The following is a 6,378-nucleotide window of genomic DNA, read 5'->3' as shown; positions in this document are numbered from 1 at the left end:
ATCTTTTTTGTTTTTGGATTTTGAATAGCCTGTCTTTCCCCCACAAATTAGTAACATCACCTGGGTCATTGACCTCATGCCATGTATATTTGAGTCTGTTCCTGGGTTCTTTTTTTTCTGTTCTTGTGCTGTTTGTCTATTTTGTCTATTTCTGTGCCATCTCCACAGTTTAAATTTCTAGACTAAGTTTTTGTTCAGGTAAGTAAAATCTTTCCCTACTTTTCTTCCTAAGATCCTGAAGGCTACTTTGTTTCTTTGCTTTTCAAAAAGAAAATACCAAACCAAACAACTATTCTATGATGAGTTTGTGAAGTTCTGTTTTGACTTTGGTTGTAATGGCATTGAATTATAGATGATTTTAGAGGAAATGCTTTCCTTACAGTAGTGATCCCTTTGCTATAAAAACAAGGTATATGGTTTCCATTTATTTAGATCTTCTTTTATGTTTTCCAAATATGAAGCTTGAGTTTCATAATTTTCTCTACAAGGGTTTTCTCAACTTTTATTAGATTTTTCTTATGCCTACACTTTTGGTTGTTACTGTTAATGGCATCTTTTTTTAATATTATATTTTCTACTTATTTGTTGTTCATACATAGAAAATTTCAATGGTTTTTGTATATTGATCTTATATCTAGCAGTGTTATTGAACTCTATTAAGAGTTCAAACAGTGTGTAGGACCTCTTAGATCCCTCACACAAATGATAATATTATAAATGAAGAATAATAACTCTGTTTCTTCCGTTCCAATAAGATCTATTTTATTTTTCTTAATCTTATCACACTGCATAGGACCTATCATTCCATGTACAATTTAAATAGCGATGGCAAGCATATTTGTCTTTAATTTAATAGGATACTTCTCACAATTCATCATTTATGATGCTATTTGCACTATATTTTTGAAAGATACCCTTAATCAAGATGTTTCACTTCTACTAATAGTTTTCTAAGACTAGTTTCTAATAAGCATAGATTGAATTTATCAAATATTTTTTTACTGGTCAGATCATAGCATTTTCTCTTTTAAAGTATTATTTTGAAACCTCTTTATAGTCATTAGCTAAAACCTTCTTGTAACAATGATTTAATTTTCAGCATACACCAATGAATTTAATTTGCTAGACTTCATTTATTTTTGCCTCTATGCTCATAAGTGAGATTGGTCTATATTTTTCTTGTTTCTTTCTTGACTGCTTTGGTAATAAGGCAATATTAGCTTCATAAATGAGGTCTCCCTTTTATACATTTTCTGAAAGACTGAGTGTAAGTGTTACATTCCTTGATATTTTGGTAAAACTCACCCCCATACTACCTAGGACTAAGGGGGTTGGGATCTAGAAGTTTTCCTACTGATTTGATTTATTTAATAATTACATATTTCTTTAAGCTTTCTATTTCATTTTTAGTCAGTTATGGTAATTTGTATTTTCCTGAGAAACTGCCCATTTTGACTACATTTTAAGTGTATTTTTATAAAGTCATTCTATAGTATTATCTCTTGACTTCTTTAATCTCTACTTTAATTGCAGTGTTGTCTCCTTTTCATTGTTAATGTTGCTTATTTATGCTCTCTTCTATACTTGTTTTGTTGTTTTCTTTTTTATTGTTAGTCATTCAAAGAATTAGATTTTGTTTCATTGATATTCCCATTTATTCCTTTGCTCAGATTTATTATTTTCTTTACTTACTTTATAGTTTCCTCCATTCTACTGTTTTTTTGTTCATTTTGTTTTCGTCTTTTATTTGAATATTAGATGGTCAATTTTTAAACTTTCTTCTTCTCTAATATGAGCACTTAATGCTATATATTTTCACTGCCATTTGGGTCTCAATATTTTCACATTTTCTGACCTAATTTTTTTTTATTTCAGTTAAGATTATTTAGAAATGGGTTGTTTTGTTATAGGAGAGAAGATTGATTTTTCTCTCTCTTTTTACTTCTTTTACTTTGTGTCAGTGTAAATTGTCTAAGAAATGTTATTTGACATTTGTTAACTAGTATATAGTCAACTTTCATAGCAATTCCATGTATGTTTCTGAAGAATGCATATTCTTGAATGCAGAATGCCATGTTCCATTTATATTGCCCATTAGATCAAGTTTGTAAATTGCATTTGTTGAAAATTGTATATTATTTCTAGTTAGTACTAGTGGGTATATCAGTTCTGAAGTTTTAAGAGTGTATTAAAATCCCATGTATTTTAAAGTACTTGTCAAACTCTACTCATAATTCTGTTGATTTCTGTCTATCTATATTTTGAATGAGCCCAAAGTTTCATCTTTTGCTGCCTATTTCACTCCCCACACCAAGTCCAAGCACCTATAGTGCTCATATGCTTAATAATTTATTACTGGGGACAATTGCATAAATGTCAACCTTTACTTCCTGTGAGTTCAGCCATACATTTGCAATATATATTTATCTAACTTTTTACAGTGTCTGTACCAAAAAGGTTTTCAATTATTTTTTTCTTCCAAATGTAGTTGGAAAGAAAGAAAAGAAAGGAAGGCAGGAAGAAAGGGAGGAAGAAGGACTGAAAGTCATTCCAACAGATGGGCAGGTGTCTATATATTTCCCAGGCTCTCCTTTGTCTAGATCTTTTAAATACTCCACAGCATCTGCCTAGAGTAAGGAGGAGATATCTGACAGTTTAGAGACACCCCCACCCCCACCCCATATATGCCACTTCTCCCCTTCTACACTGGAACAGAGAGCCATCCACACGTAGGACTGGTTGGGAAGCAATTGCTGTTACACAATAAGAGCAACTAAATGACAGGCAGAGGGTTTTGCACATAGCACATGTTGGGGGCTGCCTCCTGTACCTTCTAAGTTAATTAGTCCATATTTGAGGCTTTCACTAAAAGGACACTCTTAGGAGACTTCTGCTGAGTTTTTCCTTTAATGTGTGCTAATTATTATACCTACAATCACATAATCAACCTCTTGCTTTGTGAGGAAATGCAAGGGTGTGAGTGGTTAATTGCAAATGCAAGTGGCCCATTGCTTGTGCAATCAGCAGACCTCCAGCATTTATATGTCGTACCCAGTTGTAAGATAAATATTGCAAGTGGCAGATGCTGTCCTTTTAAAAACTGACTTCACAATTTTCTCAACCTCTTCAACCCTTTCAACTCTCTTTCAGAAAGCACAAACAAAAACCAAACCAAACAAAAACTACTTATCAGCACACTTAATGATTTCTTTCATTCCTTCCATTTCCCAAGTTGCATCCTTTGGGTCTTTCAGTCCAGAAGCTTTAAAATAAAGTTGAACTGGTAACAGATAAAGTCTGTATTTAGTCATAATATTTAATGCTGTAATGCAATTCAATTACATCTTTTAAGCAAATGAGGGCTGTTTTCAGTGTCATTTGTTAAATTTATCACACCAAATTGAAAACAGAATATGGTAGCTTACTGTAAACTTTGAGTTAATGGTGGTCTTTGTACTTTAGACGTAATGAGGCTCAAACCTTCACAATGGGAAATAATTTAACAATAATATTTATCTAGATGATGAGCCTAGTTCTCTGACCCATATGGTGATGGGCAGCAATGCTGTGAAATAAATATCTTCCAGATGGACATTAAAGCCCCTGCCCTATTCCTTTCAACAGTGGAACTGACAGATGGAGAGGGCAAGTCTGGCTTAGTTTTTCAATCCACCACAATGGTACTTGGATTAGATAAATCAGTCTTTGACCTCTTCTAAAAGAGCCTTTATAACTCTAGGAAATAACTTTCAAAAATGTGAAATACCATCCGATTATTTAATCGGGTTCCAAAATTTAGTGTAAGCTGTAATTGTGATCAGAACATTTGCATATGAGGTCAGACTCTCCTATATGATGTTGGGAAAAGATTGCACCCCATGAAGCCTTCAGTTTCTCCATCTGCTAAATGGGGATAGTCATCCATGGCTTAACACCCCAGAAACCATGAGTTATTTGCAAACTCTGAGGTACAAAGTATTTTGGTATTTATGGGGATTATTTAACATTAAAACAAACCATGGATTGTTAGGATTGTGCCTCTGTTAGATCTGCAGTTGCATGTTTATGATGACCCTTTGGCCTATGACTTCGCCATGATTCTCTCCTTAACAATTCCAACAGCCACATATGAAGGGTCTTCCTTTGAGTAGGTGTGTGTTTTTGTCATATTTTCTGCAGATGTTTCAACTGAATGTTAAGGTCAGGCCTTTGGGATCCAGCCATGTGGGAATAAGCTGTCATTTTACATGACCCGAGATCACCTAATCTAACCCCTTTCTTTTCCTACCCAACTTCAATTTCTAGCTTATTGTTCAGAGTTCCATTTGAGTGGAGTGATGTGCCCAAGGACAAAAAGATATAACATAGCTAATGAAGGGCATTTAAGGGCTGGTCTTTTCTTTAGGCTGGAAGCCATCTTTGTTTCCATGTGGTCTCCAACAGTTTCATGAGCTCAAATTTTGTCAATCAAATCCCAGATGATCGTTTCTTGGCCTTTTGGCTAACGTCAAATGTAGTATCTGTTCTTATCAGTTTAATCTCTGATACATCCTCTATCCGAGGACAATATATTAAATGGATTTTTGGAACTAGGAGATGGAATAGGAGCTTGCTCCATCCACTCCACACATCGACCTGGTATTGCAGTACTTCCAGGAACAGTGCACCCCCCTCTTGGGGGAACAATAAATGTATAAAATCAGAGAAAAAAAAATCCCAGATGATTAGGACTGATACTCTAAATTTAAGAATCAATGTTGAAAATAACTTCAGATCATGATAAAACTCCAATGTATTTATTCAATTCACCGTCCTTTTCAGTGATCAACGTCACCTTTACTACTACATGCCTAAAGACTTCAGGTTCTACAATTACAGACAAAAATCCTTGAACAAACTGAGTAAGGGACTAGGAAGTTAATGCCTTTAAAAGGGTGTTTTTAAACTGGCTACACAAAAAAATCTGAGCTTGACTTCAAAGGAAGGAATCATTAATACGTCAGGCTCAGCTGCCACAGGAAGAGGAATCTTCCAGGACCCATAGAATTACAAGAGGTAGGATAATGCCTCTATCTCCTGTACCAACAGGAAACAATTCCAACAACACACCAAATTCCTCCTCTCTAGCAAATAGTGCTAGTGAAAATATGGGTCATGTATCAAGACAGCCTTTGGGAAATCATGCAGTGTGATATAAAACAATATGATGTATTCATTTTTATATTCTCACCGCTACATTCTAGTTTTGGCCTATAAATATCAACTTGCAAACATCCCAGCATGATGTGAAGCTGATTTTGTAATTTTTTAAAGCAACCTACTAAATCAGTGATGCTATCACAACTCCCTGAAAAAAATTCATTCACAAAGTTACTCAATAGAGCTTACAGCTGTTAGTTCTATGACTTTGCCTGCCCTTTGATATTTCTGTAGCTATTCTCTTTGTATTCATGGAGAAGTCACCCAATTTACTGGGTTTAATGTCATATGATTAATTTACAGAATCAGTTTCTAACCAGGTATTTTATTTACCTCCTCCAAAGCTCATCTTAATATCCTTTTTTTTTTTTTAACTTTCCAGGACATAGGATAATAGAAATGTTCACATTGTTGCCTTATGTGAGAGGCTGACCGATGCTAATGTTTTGACATGTTCTAAGGAAGGTAGAGACCAAATACTGTGTGCTGAGTCCCCAACTACCCCCACCACGCTTAGTGAACCAAATGATCTGTGATATGCAATCAATCTTATGGAAAATATAAGGCAGAAGATGTGGTTCTTCTTAGAGAGAAACCAGTTCTGAAGGCATATAGTTATGCTACAGTATAACACAGACCTATATCAATGAACAACACATCCTTTCTGCAAGTATCTGGAATAGGATGCATTATCAGATATTGGGAAAGAAGAAGCTAGGCCAGTCAGATGAACATCTTTTCATTAACCAAACAAGTCCATGCTGAGTGCAACAAGGAGTTTTAAGAGGCCAAATCCATGACAGACAGGAAACAAATGAGGAAAGATCAGGCTCCCTAATCTGTGATCTGGAAGTGTTAGAGGAAATGGCAGAAAAATATTGAATCACCAACAGCAAGTGTGGTAGTTAGATTCAGGTGTCAATTTGGCTAGGTGAAGGTACCTAGTTCTTTTGCTGTGGACGTGAGGCAATGGCAGGTGAACCTCATCTGTTGCTGATTACATCGACAGTTGGCTAGGAGGCATGCCTGCTGCAATGAATGATGTTTGATTTAATTGTCTGGTGCTTAAATGAGAGAGCTCAACGTAGCACAGCCCAAGCAGCTCGGCATACCTCATCTCAGCATTCACAGCTCAGCCCAGGCCTTTGGACATGCAGAAAGAAATCACCCCTGGGAAAG

At 35.4% G+C, this 6,378-nt stretch overlaps 1 non-coding gene across 1 annotated transcript; it reads left to right on the top strand.

Moving 5' to 3' along the window:
* Positions 1-4,481: 4,481 nt before the first annotated feature.
* LOC143678615 (U2 spliceosomal RNA) lies at positions 4,482-4,672 on the top strand. The gene has a single exon (XR_013173394.1). It is a non-coding gene; the product is annotated as a U2 spliceosomal RNA (small nuclear RNA).
* The last annotated feature ends 1,706 nt before the right edge of the window (positions 4,673-6,378 follow it).

The sequence above is a fragment of the Tamandua tetradactyla genome, chromosome 3, assembly GCF_023851605.1.
Source record: "Tamandua tetradactyla isolate mTamTet1 chromosome 3, mTamTet1.pri, whole genome shotgun sequence".
In the NCBI taxonomy this organism is placed as follows: domain Eukaryota; kingdom Metazoa; phylum Chordata; class Mammalia; order Pilosa; family Myrmecophagidae; genus Tamandua; species Tamandua tetradactyla.
This window is presented reverse-complemented; position numbering and strand designations above follow the sequence as displayed.